At 38.4% G+C, this 18647-nt stretch overlaps 1 protein-coding gene across 2 annotated transcripts in view; it reads right to left on the minus strand.

Moving 5' to 3' along the window:
• FAF1 (Fas associated factor 1) overlaps positions 1 to 18647 on the minus strand; it is a 602340-nt gene that overhangs the window by 126244 nt on the left and 457449 nt on the right. The gene's annotated exons all lie outside the window — the stretch shown is intronic.

Genomic DNA, 18647 nt, shown 5'->3' on the forward strand with positions numbered 1-18647 from the left:
TTGCTATATTGATTTTTCAACTAAATCATAAATGATTACTATATAAAAAAGCAGGAAACACATCTTAAATGCTGTCTCAGGTTGACAGCATAGAATTCTTAATCCTAAGCATCATAAGCTGTACTAGCCTAAACTACAAGAAAACAAACCAAATGAATTTCAAGAAGACAGAATTCCTTAAATAGGACAAACAACATCGTGTGATACAAAGATAAATTGAGTAGCATCATCCTAAGAAACAGGATTTAGCAATGAAAACATTTTCACAAGTCATTAGAATCATGAATTACACTTTAGTGTTTTCTCCAGCAGTAGCAGGTCTTCTAGTTTCATACTTAGTATGAGATAAAAATAATAATTCTAAGCTTTTGACCAAAAAAGCTCAGAGATATTAGCATACCGAAGTCTAGCATTAGTATTCTTAACACGATCTGGAATAAATGAAAAAACTGATAAAGCTTTTCTCTTCTATTAGAGGACTGTTCGAAATTAGCATTTCTTTCAAGAGAAAAGGGTAGCTTATGATATGTTTTCAGATCTGATGGTAAAAAGTAAATGTCATAATAATAATGAATTATGAAAGACCAAATGCAAATATAGAATGCTTTAATAAGATCCAATTTAATAAAGTCTGTAAAAATAATGGACTTTTAATAACACAGGTCACAAAAGGCAAAACAGTGGAAATTCTAGGGACTAGCCACTGGTACTGGCTTATTAATTCTTAATTATGTGCATGAAAGGCAACTTAAATCGTGTGTTTTCTTATGCCTTATGATAATATTTTAGGTAACAACTCCTCTGAAATGTATGTTCTAGCTGATGAGCAAAGTCTTGTCGTCACATGCATTAAGAAGGTAAATCTATTTGAAAAGACAAACGGCATTAAAATGTCATGTGCTCAGATTCATTTGATATCCAAATCCAAAACAGAATCAAACCTCTTAATTTTTAAAGCCAATATATTTCCTGTCTATAGAAATTCATCCCAGAAATTTAAGCTGATTCCTCCTCAAAACCTGTGCTGTGACTACAGAAACTCTAGACTGTGTTAAGGGACGCTACAACTGTTGGCAAGAGTGTCAAGACAAGTTAGTACCATTGTAATAAGTTCACTGAGAGGCAAGTTCGTATGCACATTTAGAGCAGCAATAACCACAACTAATAGCAATCTGAAATGACAAGGCCTTAAGAAATCCATTGTTGGCCATGAAATTCCAGTGCCTCCATGAAAATTCAGATCTTCACATTCCACAACTATTATGGGATAAAAGGTGCTCAAGCAGCCTAAACCTCCATACTAAATTTCACACCCATATAGCTTCAGCTCATAAATGGGGATGTGTAGATCAGCAGACTAGAAAGTTAGGATCTCATTTTTCTTTTTGCTTCTTACTAAAATATTTCAAGTCAGTCTTGACCCTGATCTGTCCATTGGCAACCTTTGAAATTAAAGATGTCAAAAAACAGTTGGAATGGAAGGGAGAAAAAAAGCCCTTGTTGCTTCCACACCAATGGATTAAGCGGATATCACACAGCAGATGCCCATCACAATGCTAGCCTCACAAGTGATATTAAACACTAGCTGAACAGAGCAAGATACCCACCAACCCCCCAAAAAAGGAAAAAAAAAAAAAAAAAAAAGAGGGATAAAGGAAGGCTGGTTTTAGTTGTTTTCAGAATTTAATTCCAAGACAATCTGCCTGGAAATTACTTACTTCCAAAATTCTCTTTTTGTAAACATGAACCAGAAAGGGAAATAACTTAAAAATGTAGGCATCTTATTTGGTTTAAAATAATATATAACACAAATTTCAAAGCTACATGAAGTATACTCAAGAGATACACACCTTTCAAAGGCACACAGCCGTTCAATTAACTAGAAGATAGAACTAAGTGATCAGTTTTCTACCAGGTACTGGCAAATTACTCTAATTTTTTGGAAGTAGTTAAGAAATATTTTGGGATCATACAGCCAGCTCACACTTTCCAGTGGCCTAAATAAACAATTTGTTCTAATCAAAGAGAGACTTTGTTAAAATTTTAATTAATCTGATTAATCTTCCTGAGACCTGAATCATGTTTATTTTGAGATTTTCAAACAGCAATCATCGAGAGCCTGTAAGGCCAATGGACAGTACCAAATTACAAAATTCCTACTTGTCAGTTCCTTCCATTATAATTTACAAGGACTTAAGGTAGCACTTCATAAGATATAAAATCTTTCTCATGGCTGGGAGGCTCTGCTTTTCCCCCCCTCAAAAATCACAAAACAAAGTCATCATATACAGCACATACCAGCAGCAGCAATAAATTCAGTTCAAAACATTAGAGGAAAAAAAGGCATGGAAAAAACAAGTTGTTGTTTTAAGAGAGGAAGTGTGGTTCTACTAATTGTAGTATTTTCTTCCTTTTGAAGACAAAAACATTTGCCAGTGCATCCAGGGGCAACACTAACCTTGTCAGCCTAGCTGTACACAATGCTCATCAGAGTCAGATATCATGAAGGAGTTCTTAAAATCTCAAACCCAAAGAGGAAACCAATGACAACTATTCTGTGACAAAGTGAAATGGCTTTCTTTTTTAATTACAAAAGATTTGGATAAATCAAACAACTCACCTATTATAAATCAAATAAACCCTCAAAACCGCAAGCCAAAAATGACAAATTTGAAGACAAAGAATAAATACCCTCATGGCACAGTGGTTAAGAATACAGCTGCTAATGAAAAGGTTGGCAGTTCGAGTCCACCAGCTGCTCCTTGGAAACCATCTGGGGCAGTTCTACTCTGTCCTATAGAGTCTCTATGAGTCGGAAATGACTCCAAGGCAAAGGGTTTTGGTTTAAACGAAGGAGAGAGGGAAGGAAGAAAGAAGGCGGGCCTGAAAAAAATGAATGAAAGAAAATAATCACAAACCAGGTATAATGAAGCAACATATTGGTGGTGGTGGGATGGGTAGTGGAGAAGGAGGGAGGGGGTGGTTAGAGAATAGGAAGTCTGTCCTTTAGCTTTGCTAAAGAAGCAAAATATAATTACATAAGTCACTGACTTTTACTAAGGCTGCACTTCAGCATAAAATATACACTAAAATGAACCCAGCAATTTCAGGGAAGGGGGATGAAATTCCACGAACTCTTATTGCCTACCTACTGTACAACAGGTACTGTAAAAGAAGGGACACTGATAAAAACAGAGGCAACAAAATTGCAAACTACTCTATTTGAGAATTTCTGATTATTACATTTCAGTGTGACTTCCGTAAGTTTAAGGAGCCCTGGTGGTGTACTGGTTAAAAACTCTACTGCTAACCCACCAGCCATTCCACAGGAGAAACGTTAACTTTATAGCCTTGGAAACCCTATGGGGCAGTTCTACTCTGTCCTATTGGGTCTCTATGAGTCAGAGTCAACTCGACAGCAACAAGTTTGGTTTTCATAAGTTTAAAGGCACTTCAGATATAAAGTGGGAGTAATATCTATCTTTAGAATTTTTGCAAGGATGAAATGAGATACAATACAAAAAGCACTTGCAATCGTGCCTGGATCATAAACCAAAAAACAAAAACCTGCTGCCGTCGAGTTGATTCTGACTCCCAGCAACCTGATGGGACACAGCAGAACTGCCCCATAGGGTTTACAAGGAGTGCCTGGTGGATTCGAACTGCCGACCTTTCAGTTAGCAGTTGTAGCTCTTAACCACTATGCCACCAGAGATTTCATGCCTAGATCATGGTAGGCCCATAAAATTGGTAGCTATTTTATTATTTTATTCCCCCATGTGTCTATCAGTTTGTCGTACTGTGGGGGCTTGCATGTTGCTGTGATGCTGGAAACTATGCCACCAGTATTCAGATACCAGCAGGGTCACCCATGGAGGACAGGTTTCAGCTGAGTTCCCAGACTAAGACAGACTAGGAAGAAGGACCTGGCAGTCTACTTCTGAAAAAGCATTAGCCAGTGAAAACCTTATGTATAGCAGCAGAACACTGTCTGATATAGTGCTGGAAGATGAGCCCCCAGGTTGGAAGGCCCTCAAAAGATGACTGGGGAACAGCTGCCTCCTCAAACTAGAGTCGACCTTAATGACGTGGATGGAGTAAAGCTTTTGGGACCTTCATTTGCTGATGTGGCATGACTCAAAATGAGAAGAAACAGCTGCAAACATCCATTAATAACCAGAACCTGGAATGCATGAAGTATGAATCTAGGAAAACTGGAAATCGTCAAAAATGAAATGGAATGCATAATCATCGATATCCTAGGCATTAGTCAGCTGAAATGGACTGGTACTGGCCATTTTGAATCGGTCAATCATATAGTCTACTATGCTGGGAATGACAACTCAAAGAGGAATGGTGTTGCATTCATCATCAAAAAGAATGTTTCAAGATCTATCCTGAAGTACAACACTGACACTGACGCTGATAGGACAATATCCATACACCTACAAGGAAGACCAGTTAATACAACTATTACTCAAATCTACGCACCAACCACTAGGGCCAAAGATGAAGAAATAGAAGATTTTTATCAGCTGCTGCAGTTTGAAATTCATCGAACATGCAATCAAGATGCATTGATAATTACTGGCGATTGGAATGTAAAAGTTGGAAACAAAGAAGGACCAGTAGTTGGAAAATATGGCCTTGGTGATCGAATGATAGAATTTTGCAAGACCAATGGGTTCTTCATTGCAAATACCTTCTTTTACCAACATAAACAATGACTATACACATGGACCTCGCCAGATGAAACACACAGAAATCAAATTGACTACATCTGTGGAAAAAGACGATGGAAAAGCTCAATATTATCAGTCAGAACAAGGCCAGGGGCCGACTGTGGAACAGAACATCAATTGCTCATATGAAAGTTCAAGCTGAAACTGAAGAAAATCAGAGCAAGTCCACGAAAGCCAAAATATGACCTTGAGTATATCCCACCTGAATTTAAAGACCATCTGAAGAATAGGTTTGATGCATATTTTGAACACTTGTGACCGAAGACCAGACGCGCTGTGGAATGATATCAAGGACATCATCCATGAAGAAAGCAAGAAGTCACTGAAAAGACAGGAAAGAAAGAAAAGACCAAGATGGAAGTCAGAGGAGACGCTGAAACTTGCTCTCGAACATCAAGCAGCTAAAGCAAAAGGAAGAATTGATGAAGTAAAAGAACTGAACAGAAGATTTCAAAGGGCCTCTTGAGAAGACAAAGTAAAGTATTATAACGACATGCACAAAGAGCTGGAGATGCAAAACCAAAAGGGAAGAATGCACTTGGCGTTTCTCAAACTGAAAGAACTGAAGAAAAAATTCAAGCCTTGAGTTGCAATAGTGAAGGATTCTATAGGGAAAATATTAAACGGTGCAGGAAGCATCAAAAGAAGATGGAAGGAATACACAGAGTCATTATACCAAAAAGAATTAGTTGCTGTTCAACCATTTCAAGAGGTGGCATATGATCAGGAACTGATGGTACTGAAGGAAGGAAGAAGTCCAAGTTGCTCTGAAGGCATTGGCAAAAACAAGGCTCCCAGAATTGATGGAATATCAATTGAGATGTTTCAACAAATGGATGCAGCGCTGGAGGTGCTCACTCGTCTATGCCAAGAAATATCGAAGACGGCTTCCTGGCCAACTGACTGGAAGAGATCCATATTTATGCCTATTCCCAAGAAAGGTGATCCAACTGAATGTGGAAATTATAGAACAATATCATTAATATCACATGCAAGCAAAATTTTGCTGAAGATCATTCAAAAATGGCTGCAGCTGTATATCAACAGGGAACGGCCAGAAATTCAGGTTGGTTTCAGAAGAGAACGTGGAACCAGGGATACCACTGTTGATGTCAGATGGATCCTGGCTGAAAGCAGAGACTACCGGAAGGATGTTTACCTGTGTTTTATTGACTATGCAAAGGCATTCTACTGTGTAGATCATAACAAATTATGGATAATATTGGGAAGAATGGGAATTCCAGAACACTTAATTGTGCTCATGGGGAACCTTTACATAGATCAAGAGGTGGTTGTTTGGAGAGAACAAGGGGATACTGATTGGTTTCAATCTGGAAAGGTGTGCATCAGGGTTGTATTCTTTCACCATACCTATTCAATCTGTATGCCAAGCAAATAATACAAGAAGGTGGACTATATGAAGAAGAACGGGGCATCAGGATTGGAGGAAGACTCATTAACAACCTGCGTTATGCAGATGACACAACCTTGCTTGCTGAAAGTGAAGAGGACTTGAAGCACTTACTAATGAAGATCAAGACCACAGCCTTCAGTATGGATTGCACCTCAACATAAAGAAAACAACAAAAATCCTCACAACTGGACCAATGAGCAACATCATGATAAATGGAGAAAAAAATTAAGTTGTTAAGGATTTTATTTTACTGGGATCCACAATCAACAGCCATGGAAGAAACAGTCAAGAAATCAAAAGACACATTGCATTGGGTAAATCTGCTGCAAATGACCTCTTTAAAGCGTCGAAGAGCAAAGGTGTCACGGTGAAAACTAAGGTGCGCATGACCCAAACCATGGTATTTTCAATTGCAGCATATGCATGTGAAAGCTGAACAATGAATAAGGAAGACCAAAGAAGAATTGACCCCTTTGAATTGTGGTGCTGGCGAAGAATATTGAATATACCATGGACTGCCAAGAGAACAAACAAATCTGTCTTAGAAGAAGTACAGCCAGAATGCTCCTTAGAAGCAAGGACGGCAAGACTGCATCTTACATACTTTGGACATGCTGTCAGGGGATCAGTCCCTGGAGAAGGACATCATGCTTGACAGAGTACAGGGTCAGCGGAAAAGAGGAAGACCCTCAAAGAGGAGGATTGACACAGTGGCTGCAACAATGAGCTCAAGTATAACAATGATTGTAAGGATGGCTCAGGACCGGGCAGCGTTCCGTTCTGTTGTGCATAGGGTCGCTATGAGTCGGAACCAACTCGATGGCACCGAACAACAATTTTATGATTATTAAATGCATATCATCACTTTCAGGATTAAAACAATAGCTTTTACTTGCAGGTGAACACTGAGTGATTTTTTTTGCATAGTAAGGTATAGCATTAAAGATTTGCTGGCTAAACAAAAAACGGTCATTGATTTTATTTTCATTCAGAAAATTAATGGACAGATAATATTTGGAAAATAAGAAAATGTAATTAGAGATGGTACAACTGTGCATTATAAGACTTCATACATTTGAAAGTGTATATAAAACTAAATCAGTTTTTCTTTCATTTATTTTTTATTGTGCTTTAAGTGAAAGTTTACAGTTTAAGTTAGTTTCTCATACAAAAATTTATATGCACATTGTTATGTGACCCTAGATGCCCTCCCTATAATGTGACAGCACACTCCTCCTTTTCACCCCAGATTTCTGGTGTCCATTCAACCAGCTCCTGTCCCTTTCTGCCTTCTCGTCTTGCCTCCAGACAGAAGCTGCCCATTTATTCTCATGTATCTACTTGAGCTAAGAAGCACGCTCTGCATGAGTATCATTTTATGTCTTATATTCCAGTCTAATCTTTGTCTGAAGAGTTGGCTTCAGCAATGGTTTTAGTTTTGAGCTAAGAGAGAGTCAGAGGGCCATGTCTTCTGGGTCCCTCCAGTCTCAGTCAGACCATTAAGTCTGGTCTTTTTACTTAAATCACTATTTTTCTTTTTAATACAGTTATGTTTAATGATGTTAATTAATTTAAAACCAAGAATCAGTATCATATTTTCTAACTGCCTATCCTTAAGCCGTTAAACACAATAAATGTCTTTCTGATTATTTGTGAACCATTTCTACAAAATGAGAGGCTAGTGGGCAGAAGAAATTCATGTTAAACAGCACTAAAGAACTTCTCCAGTATTACCTAATAGTTTGAGGCAAGACTTCTGTATACATTTCCTTAGCTATAGCTGCTAACCCTGTACTACTTCTTTTGAAGCCATCTTGGTTTAGAGAAGCTCTTGCCTTTAAAACAGATCAAATGGCAGTTTTTGCTATGTAATAAGGCTCATTCCTTACACATATTCATTCATTTGTACAGTTACATTTATGCAGGTCGACAGAGAAACCAGCACTTAAGATAAAGGACCTGAAAAATCATCTACCCATCTAGCTAAGGCATAATTCTCTTTTCCTTTTAATAGAAAATTAAAGCCAAGGTCCTTCTATGTGGTGAGGTGAAACTTACCAACTTGCTAGCACTGTCAAGCATACCAAAACCAGGCCAACCAAAGAGTTTTGTCTCCTACCACATCGTAACTCCCACTTGCCTGCATGCCCATTCCATTGTTTAGCTCATTTCTGGAGTTCCTCTTGGGAATGATCTTCAGCATCCCTAGCACATGCCCCTTTGTCCTTTGAGGGTGGTTCTGATTTTTGGAAGTAGTCCTAAGTCCTTGGTTCAAACTGAGTCAGATAAAGAGGGTGTATGACCAAGCTGGGGAACAATGACGATAAAGGCAGTAATCCTCAAACTTCAGTAGCCTAGGGAGTTTATTTAAAAGGCAAATTCCTCAGTACCATACCCCAGAGATTCTGACTTAGTAGATCTGAGGTGAGGCCCAGGGAACAGCCTTTTTCATTCCCCCTACCATCTCTCCCCCAGGGTGATTCTGGTACAAGTGGTTAATGGACCACACTTTGAGAAACACTGCTTTCAGCACACAGGACTGCTTTCCTGTAAAGCTTTAAGCAGTCTCTGAAGGTAGTTCTTAAAAAAGTTGTCTCAAAATGTTTTATACAATGGTAGCTTCACTGGACGAAGTGTCTCATCTCCTGAGGTAACCATTTTGAATATGTTAATTCTCACTTGCTTCATTTGCATGAGTGAGCTCATCTGATGTGAGACACATGGACAAATACCTCAAAAGTTTGTAAGCTCCTGATGATGGAGGGGAAAAAAAAGCAAAGAAGTGAAAGTTGTAATATAAATTAGAATGGTCAAGGGAAGTCTTACTAAAAAGTTGAGATTTGATCAAAGACTTAAAAGAGGTATAAGGAGGGAATGAGAGTGACTTATCTAGGGGAGAGAATTCCAGGCAGAAAGAATAGTAAATACAAAGACCTTGAAGTTGGACAGTACCTGGCATATTTGAAAGGTAACACGAAGGCTACAATGGCTGCAGCAGAGTGAACCATAAAAGATAAAACTGATAATTTTGACTCATCATTTCTACATGGTAAACAAAACAAAACAAGTACTACCGCACACTGTTTGTTGTTTTTAGTTGCCGTGGAGTTAGCTTCAACTATGGTGACCTTATGTATAACAGAGTGTAACATTGTCTGTTCCTGTGTCATCTTCACGATCTTTGGTATGTTCGAGTCTATTGCTGTAGGTATTTTGTCAATCCTCCTCACTAAGGATATTCCCTTGATTTCACTGATTTTGTTTTTTGAGAGTGGTTTTGATTTTTGGAAATAATTCTAAGTCCTTGCTTCAAACTGAGTCAGGTAAAGAGGGTGTATGACTACTTCAGGGAACAATGACTACTTTACCAAACATGATGTCCTTTTCCACTGGTTGTTTTTTTTCTGATGACCTGCCCAAAGTAAATGAGGTGAAGTCTCGCTGTCCTTGCTTCCAAGGAGGATTCCAGTTATATTTCTTCTGAGGCTGATTTGTTCATTCTTCTGAAAGTTCACAGTATATTCAATATTCTTTGCCAACACCAAAACTCAAATATATCAACTCTTCTGACTTTCTTTTTCATTATCCAGTTTTCACATGCATTTGAGGTGACTGAAAAGACCACGGCATGGGACAGGCACATCTTAGTCATCAAAGTGATATCATTGCTGTTTCAAACTTTAAAGAAGTCTTTCGCAGCAGATTTGCCCAATAGATGGTTTGATTTCTTGACTACTGTTTCCATGGACGTTGATTGTTGATCCAAGTAGAATGAAATCATTGACAGCTTCAATTTTGTCTCCGTTTATCATAATTTTATCTGTCCAGTTGTGAGGATTTTCATTATCTTCATGTTCAGGCATAATCCATATTGAAGGCTGTGTAATCTTTGACCTTCATCAGTAAGGGCTAAAGTTGTCTTCATTTGCAGCAAGCAAGGTTGTGTCATCTGCATATTATTGTTAATTATATTGTTAACAAGTCCTTCTTCAATCTTGATGTCACCTTCTTCATATAGTCCAGCTCCACTAATTATTTGTTAAGCATACAGACTGAATAATGTGAAAGGATACAACTCTGCTGCACATCTTTTCCAATTTTGTTCTGTCTGAAAGACTGCCTCTTGATCCATGTACAGGCTCCTCATGAACACAAGTGTTCTGGAATTCCTCTTCTTTGTAGTGGTATCCATAATTTGTTATGATCCACATAGTTGAATACCTTTGTTTAGTCAATAAAACGTAGGTAAACATCTTCCTGGTATTCTCTGCTTTTGGCCAAGAGTCATGTGATATCAGTAATATTATCCCTTGTTCCACATCCTCTTCTTAATCTGGCTTAAACTTCTGGCAGTTCCATATCAATGTACGGCTGCAAATGTTTTTGAATTATCTTCATCAAAAATTTGCTAGCATGCAAAATTAATGATATTGTTTGATAATTCCTACATTCTGCTTGATTGCCTTTCTTTGGAATGGACATGAGCCTGGATCTCTTCTAGTAGGGTGGCTAGGTAGCCATCTTTCAAATTTCTTGACAGATGAGTGCTTCCAGTGTTGCACCCATTTGTTGAAGCATATCAATTGGTACCACACACTGCTGTTGCTGTGTGCTGTCAATTCCAACTCACAGTGACCCTATAGGACAGGGCAGACTTGCCCCATCGGGTTTCCTAGGCTGTAATCTTTTTTTTTTTTTTTTTAATTTCTCATTCAAAACTTTATACACATATTGTTTTGTGACTTTGCTTGCAATCCCCACAATGTGACAACACGCTCCCCATCTTTCCACTCTGGGTTCCCTGTGCCCATTTGTCCAGTTCCTGTCCCTTCTGCCTTCTTGTCCTCCTTCCAGCCAAGAGTCTAGGCTGTAATCTTTATGGGAGCAGATTGCCAGGTCTTTTCTCATGTGGAGCCATTGGTGGGTTAGGACCTTTGACCTTTTCAGTTGGCATCTGAGTGCTTAACCCTTGCACCACCAGGGCTCCCGACTGAATACTGTTAGTTGAAGTGAAATTGGTACCAACTCCCTGGTGGACAATTAGTTAACATCTATTAAAATTACAAATACACATCTTAAAGTAGCAATTCTACATCTGGGAATTAATCCTATAGATATACGTTCATGTGGAAAGCACCTGTATACATGATTAGTGTAGTATTGTTCATATTAGCAGAAGAGTGGACATAACCCGAATGTCCATCTATAGAGCTGGGCTAAATATAGTATTTCATGGTATTGAAACAAATACTATGTAGCCATAAAATAGAAAAAGCTATATATGGAATATATTTAAGATATGTTAGCAGAAAAAACAAGGTATCAAAGAGTGTTTACCATATGTATAAATGTGGGACAAATATAGTTGCTTGTTTATATATAAAATAATCTCTGGTAGGATAAATAAGAAGCTTATAACATTTTTCTTAGGAGGGTAACTTAGAGACAGAAGTAAAGAGGAGATTTTTAACTACTTTTTTTTTCATCCTTTTTGCATTTTGATTAATGTGAATGTATTAGCCAATCATGAAATAAATATAAAATTTGAAAGTAAAGATAGTAATTCCTTACATAAATAAAGAAAAATAAAGTGTAATGTCGAAGTTTTAACATGACAATAATCACATTCGGCTATTTCTTCTCAGCTTCTTGTTTAAACATATCTTTTTCATCTTGTGGTAATCACTGGCTAGGTGGATACCATATTTTAGGCCTCTACATAATGGTAAACCAGCATTTCTAATAGTTGAATAATATTTTGTTGAGTAGATATATGTGCTGCCATATTTATAACTATTCACCCACAGCTAGACTTTTGCTTTTAGTTTTCTACATTATAAGCACTACGATCTTGTTGTTGTTAGGTGCCATTGAGAAGGTTCCGACTCATAGTGACCCTGTGTACAAAAGAACGAAACACTGCGTGGCCCTGTGCCATTCTCACAATCGTTGTTATGCTTAAGCCCACTGTTGCAGCCACTATGTCAATTCATCTCAATGATGGTATTCCTCTCTTTACCAAGCATGATGTCCTTCTCCAGGGACTGATCCCTCTGGATAATATGTCCAAAATATGTGAGACGAAGTCTTAACATCCTTGCTTCTAAGTAGCATTATGGTTCTAATTCTTCCAAGACAGATTTGTTCATTCTTTTGGCAGTCCACACTACATTCAATATTCTTCACCAACGTCACAATTCAAAGGCGTCAATTCTTCTCTGGTCTTCCTTATTTATCACCCAGCTTTCCCATGCATTTGAGGCGGCTGAAAACACCATGGCTTGGGTGAGGTGCACCTCAGTCTTCAAGGTGACAGCTTTGCTCTTCAACAACTGAAAGAGGTCTTTTGGAGCAGATTTGCCCTCTGCAATGTGTCCTTTGATTTCTTGACTGCTGCTTCCATGGGTGTTGACTGTGGATCCAAGCAAAATGAAATCCTTGACAACTTCAACCTTTTCTTCATTTATCATGATGTTGCTTATTGGTCCAGTTGCAAGGATTTTTGTTTTCTTTACCTTAAGTTGTGATCCATACTGATGACTGTGGTCTTTGATCTTCAACAGTAAGTGCTTCAAGTCCCCTTAACTTTCATCAAGCAAGGTTGTGTCATCTGCATATCTCAGGTTGTTAGAAAGAAAGACTGTGAAGTGGAATGACTGGATGAAAGGGCAGAAACATTTAATGATTATTCATACATACTATCAAACCGTTTTCTAAAAGGATGGTATAATGCAAATATTGTATGCACATTAGCAAACACAGTCAGACACAAGGTACTTTTAAGAATGCACAGGATGAGATTTTGGGATGATTTGATCTAAAAAGCACCTCTCACCTGTATGAGGCTCAGGCTTCCCAGTAATAGTAAACTGTAATACTGTCTCAGTAGATTAGTACTGAGAGTTAAAAAAAAAAAAAAAAAAAGGCCAAATAACTTCTTAACCTACCTCCTTGCTGTCATCTATAAATCACTCAAGTGAAAAGGCTTTGAGATACTGGCAGTTTAATGACAGGGCTGCAGCTTATCTACAGGGGACTAATTTACACTAATTTTTGAAGGGGTGATAACCATAAATAGATAATTGGCTGTCCTTTTTCTTCTCACCACTAGTAAGAACATAAACATTTAAGCACAAGAACATTTCCCCATATAAGGGTTTACTATTTTTTTGATGAAGTAAAAGGGAGGCTCAAGAAGACAAGGTAAAGTATCATAATGATACATACAAACAGCTGGAGATAGAAAACCAAAAGGGAAGAACAGCTTTGGCATTTCTCAAGCTGAAAGAACTGAAGAAAAAATTCAAGCCTCGAGTTGCAATAGTGAAGGATTTTAAGTGGAAAATATTAAATGACACAGGAAGCATCAAAAGAAGATGGAAGGTCTGCATCCCACTTTGAAAAGTGGCATCTGGGGTCTTAAACACTAGCAAGCAGCCATCTAAAAGGCATCAGTTGGTCTCAACCCACCTGGATCAAAGGAGAATGAAGAACACCAAGGACACAAGGCGATTAGGAGCCCAAGAGACAGAAAGGGCCACATAAACCAGAGACTACATCATCCTGAGACCAGAAGAACTAGATGGCACCTGGCTATAACCGATGACTGCCCTGAGAGGGAGCACAACAGAGAACCCCTGAGGAAGCAGGAGAGCAGTGGGATGCAGACCCCAAATTCTCATAAGACCAGACTTAATTGTCTGACTGAGACTAGAAGGACCCCAGCGGTCATGGCCCCCAGACCTTCTGTTGGCCCAGGACAGGAACCACTCCTGAAGTCAACTCTTCAGACATGGATTGGACTGGACAATCGGTTGGAGAGGGATGCTGGTGAGGAGTGAGCCTCTTGGATCAGGTGGACACTTGAGACTATGTTGGCATCTCCTGCCTGGAGGGGAGATGAGAGGGTGGAGGGGGTTAGAAGTCGGCGAAATGGACACGAAAAGAGAGAGTGGAGGGAGAGAGCAGACTGTCTCATTAAGGGGAGAGTAATTGGGAGTGTGTAGAAAGGTGTATATGGGTTTTTGTGTGAGAGACTGACTTGATTTGTAAATGTTCACTTAAAGCACAATAAAAATTATTATTAAAAAAAAAAAAAAAACTAAGATGAAAGGAATACACAAGTCATTATACCAAAAAGAATTTGTCGACGTCAACCATTTCAAGACGTAGCACCTGATCAGGAACTGATGGTACTGAAGGAAGAAGTCCAAGCTGCCCTGAAGGCACTGGTGAAAAACAAGGTTCCAGGAATTGATGGAATATCAATTGAGATGTTTCAAACAAATGGGTGCAGCACTGGAGGTACTCACTCCTCTATGCCAAGAAATTTGGAAGACAGCTTCCTGGCCAACTGACTGGAAGAGATCCATATTTATGCCTATTTCCAAGAAAGGTGATCCAACCGAATGTGGAAATTATAGAACAATATCATTAATATCACATGCAGGTAAAATTTTGCTGAAGATCATTCAAAAGTGGCTGCAGCAGTATATCGACAGGGAACTGCCAGAAATTCAGGCTGGTTTCAGAAGAGGACGTGGAACCAGGGGTATCACTGCTGATATCTGATGGATCCTGGCTGAAAGTAGAGAATACCAGGAGGATGTTTACCTGTGGTTTATTGACTATGCAAAGACATTCGACTGTGTGGATCATAACAAATTATGGATAACATTTCGAAGAATGAGAATTCCAGAACACTTAATTGTGCTCATGAGGAACCTGTACGTAGATCAAGAGGCAGTTGTTTGGACAGAACAAGGGGATACTGAGTGGTTTAAAGTCAGGAAAGGTGTGCATCAGGGTTGTATCCTTCCACCATACCTATTCAATCTGTACTCTGAGCAAATAATCTGAGAAGCTGGACTATATGAAGAACAGGGGATCAGGATTGGAGGAAGACTCATTAACAACCCTTAATATGCAGATGACACAACCTTGCTTGCTGAAAGCAGTTACTAATGAAGATCAAAGACCACAGCCTTCAGTATGGATTGCACCTCAACATAAAGAAAACAAAAATCCTCATAGCTGGACCAATAAACCACATTGTGATAAATGGAGAACAGACTGAAGTTGTCAAGGATTTCATTTTACTTGAATCCACAGTCAACACCCATGGAAGCAGCAGTCAAGAAATCAAAAGATGCATTGCACTGGGCAAATCTGCTGCAAAAAACCTCTTTAAAGTGTGGAAAATCAAAGATGTCACCTTGAAGACTAAGGTGTGCCAAGCCACGGCGTTTTCAATCGCATCATATGCATGTAAAAGCTGGACAATGTAGAAGAAAGACTGAAGAAAAATTGATGCCTGTGAATTGTGGTGTTGGCAAGGAATATTGAATATACCATGGACTGCCAAAAGAATGAATGCATCTGTCTTGGAAGAAGTACAATCAAAATGCTCCTTAGAAGCAAGGATGGCGAGGCTGTGTCTTATATATTTTGGACATGTTGTCAGGAGGGATCAGTCCCTGGAGAAGGACATTATGCTTGGTAAAGTATAGGGTCAGCAGAAGAGAGGAAGACCCTCAAAGAGATGTACTGATACAGTGATTTCAACAAGGGGCTCAAGCACAACAATTGTAAGGATGGCACAGGACCTGGCAGTGTTTCATTCCGTGGTACACAGTGTTGCTATGAGTTGGAACTGACTGGATGCCACCTAACAACAACAACAATTATTTTTTAATCTACACCATAGATTCTTAGTTTGAAGGGGTAATAGAGAGTATCTAATTCAATCCCTTACCAAATGTGGAATTTCTATCTCTAGCAACGTGAAGAGAAGATTCATTTTCTAAGCACTGTATAAGAGAGGAAATTTATGTCAAATGCCATATAACATTTCTTCTTTGTTCTTTTACCAATCAATAAATATTTACTGAAGGTGTACTAAATATATGACAAGATAAGACATGGTTTTGTTACTTAAACAGGAAGGGTCTTTTGGGTTAGATAAGTCAAGGCCTTCAAACTGTAAACATAATGTGGTATGTAACTGGGGGTTAGATTTAGTGGTTCAGATCAAGTGCTGAAGGAGATCAGAGGAAGGAATGAGGGCTGAGAAGTCAGGGAGAACTTTATGTTCCAAGATTGTGCTCCTGGACAGCTAGTAGAAGGGGAGCCTTTTCTTATTTACCTCTGCATTCCCAGCACCCTACGAATGGGCCAACTGATGCTTCAGTAACCTTCATCTCTTAGGTGACAATGTTAACCATACAACCTTCCTTTTCTTCTTCTATTTACTTCCTAAATCAGTCAAATTGAAAGCCAGTTGGGGTGAATCTTCATGGTCTCCAAGGCCTCTTTCACTGTGCTTCCACCCCCACAGGTCATTTGGACCCTCTTTGAAGTTAATGACTCTGCTCTTCCCTCCTGATTTTCAGTATACTGCAGTTTTTACATAATTTCATCTTGTCACTACCCACTGACTGGAAATGGTACTTAAAAGAGGTGTAAAATATTAACATATTAGAGAAAGTAGGAATTATTGCAAGCAGCATAGTAATACAGGAAGAACAATGTCTATGGAGTCAAACAAACCAATTTTTGTTGCTTACTAATTGTTTCTTTGGATAATTTAACATCTCTGAGCTTCAGCTTTCCCATCTATAAAATTAAGATAGTGATACCTACTCCTGGAATTGGTCTGTGGATTAAGATTACTTCTTTTTCCTTCAGAGTCAAAATTGATTTTTCCTTTCTTTCCCCTCCTAAAATTAAGGATATGGAGAAATGTTTCCTAAAATAAGTTATAGCAGCAATCTCAGACTTACACTACTAAACAAGGAGTCATGCTCGGCACCATGCTAAGCACTGTATTATATTTCTGTGTAACTTCTGGAGTATGCATCAGCATTACCACAAGATCATGCCCTATCCTAGAGATCCGAAATAATGATACATATATTTTCACGCTCTCTGATTCCAGCTGTAAAATTTGGAGACTCTGTGACATTATTATTATGTAAAAGTTTTTCAGCATCATTTATCTCAGGGTTGGTCAATTTTTCTTGGGACCTTGATATTTATACATAATTTCCTCATGTATTTGAAAAGAATTATCACCCTAACAGATAAAAAAATATAGGAGAACATTAAGTAGAACTCTCAAACACAGTAGGGAAGTCTTTAAAAGATAAATGACCAACACCATAGGATATTAGCACTTTAGTCACTTGTCAAAGCTTTCAAGCTAGAATCGATTGTAACCCAACACTTTGATAAAGGCTCACTTGAGACAGTCGATGTTTGACAGAGCTGAATGGGCATATTGCCTGTGTGGGCTTTTCCTCTACGCTATATACCTGTTATGAGTTAGATCATCAAAAAGGAATATTTAAGGATCATATCACCTAACCTCCCTAAAGAATTACCATTACTGAAAAAAGATTTAATACAAAGCCCTCTGCTTTACAGGGGATTGGTATAAGAAATACCTATTTAAAATAACTTGTCTTGTACAAAACAACAATAGAAGATAATTGTTGATTACATTTCCTAATGACTCTCAAATAGAAAATTATGCTATAAAATTCCTCCTTAAATTCCATGCCGGAAAATCTTGAAATGGACTATTAGGCTTCCTTTTATCAGATAATGAGGATTATAAACTGTAAACTCCAGGGCACAGTACCTGACATATGGTAGAAACTCAACAAATACATATCAAATGTTCAGATGGATGAATAAGTATATGCCTATCACATTTCCTTTTTTTCCCTTTAGCTGCCACAATTACAAACATTACAGGAGAGAAAATAAGGACAGCAAGAATGTTTTTCCAGTTAAAGCATAGTTTATGGTATACAGTGTTTAATGGATACTCTTCTGAATAAATAAATGGATAGATGGCTGTTTTAGTTATCTAGTGCTGCTGTAACAGAAATACCATAAGTGGATGGCTTTAACAAGGAGAAATTAATTTTCGCACAGTCTAGTAGGCTAGAAGTCCAAATTCTTTCTTGGTGGTATGGGTTCCCCTCTCTCTCTGGTTGTTTCTCTTTCATATCTCAAAAGAGATTGGCTTAAGATAATATCTAATCTTGTAGATCTCATCAATATAACTGCTACTAATTCATCTTGTTAACATACAGTGATAGTATTTACAATACACAGGGAAATCACATCAGATGACAAAATGGTGGACAATCATACAACACTGGGAATCATGGGCTAGCCAAATTGACAGATATTTTTGGGGGACACAATCCATGACGTTCCACCCTCTGGCTCCCCAAAATTCATGTCCTTGCCACTTGTAAAACACATTCACCCTATCATGTCATAACAAAAGCCTTAAACCAATTCCAAGTCAAAATCCAAAAATTTCATTTGTGAAATCTGGAATACAGGTTATCTACTTCCAAAGGTACAATGGCAGAAGAGGCACAAGATAGATATTTCCACTACAAGTAGGAGAAATTGGAGGGAAAGAAGGGATAATACGTACCAAGCAAGTCAGGAGAACACATTACACTAGCCCT

Source organism: Elephas maximus, chromosome 3, assembly GCF_024166365.1.
Source record: "Elephas maximus indicus isolate mEleMax1 chromosome 3, mEleMax1 primary haplotype, whole genome shotgun sequence".
Lineage (NCBI taxonomy): Eukaryota > Metazoa > Chordata > Mammalia > Proboscidea > Elephantidae > Elephas > Elephas maximus.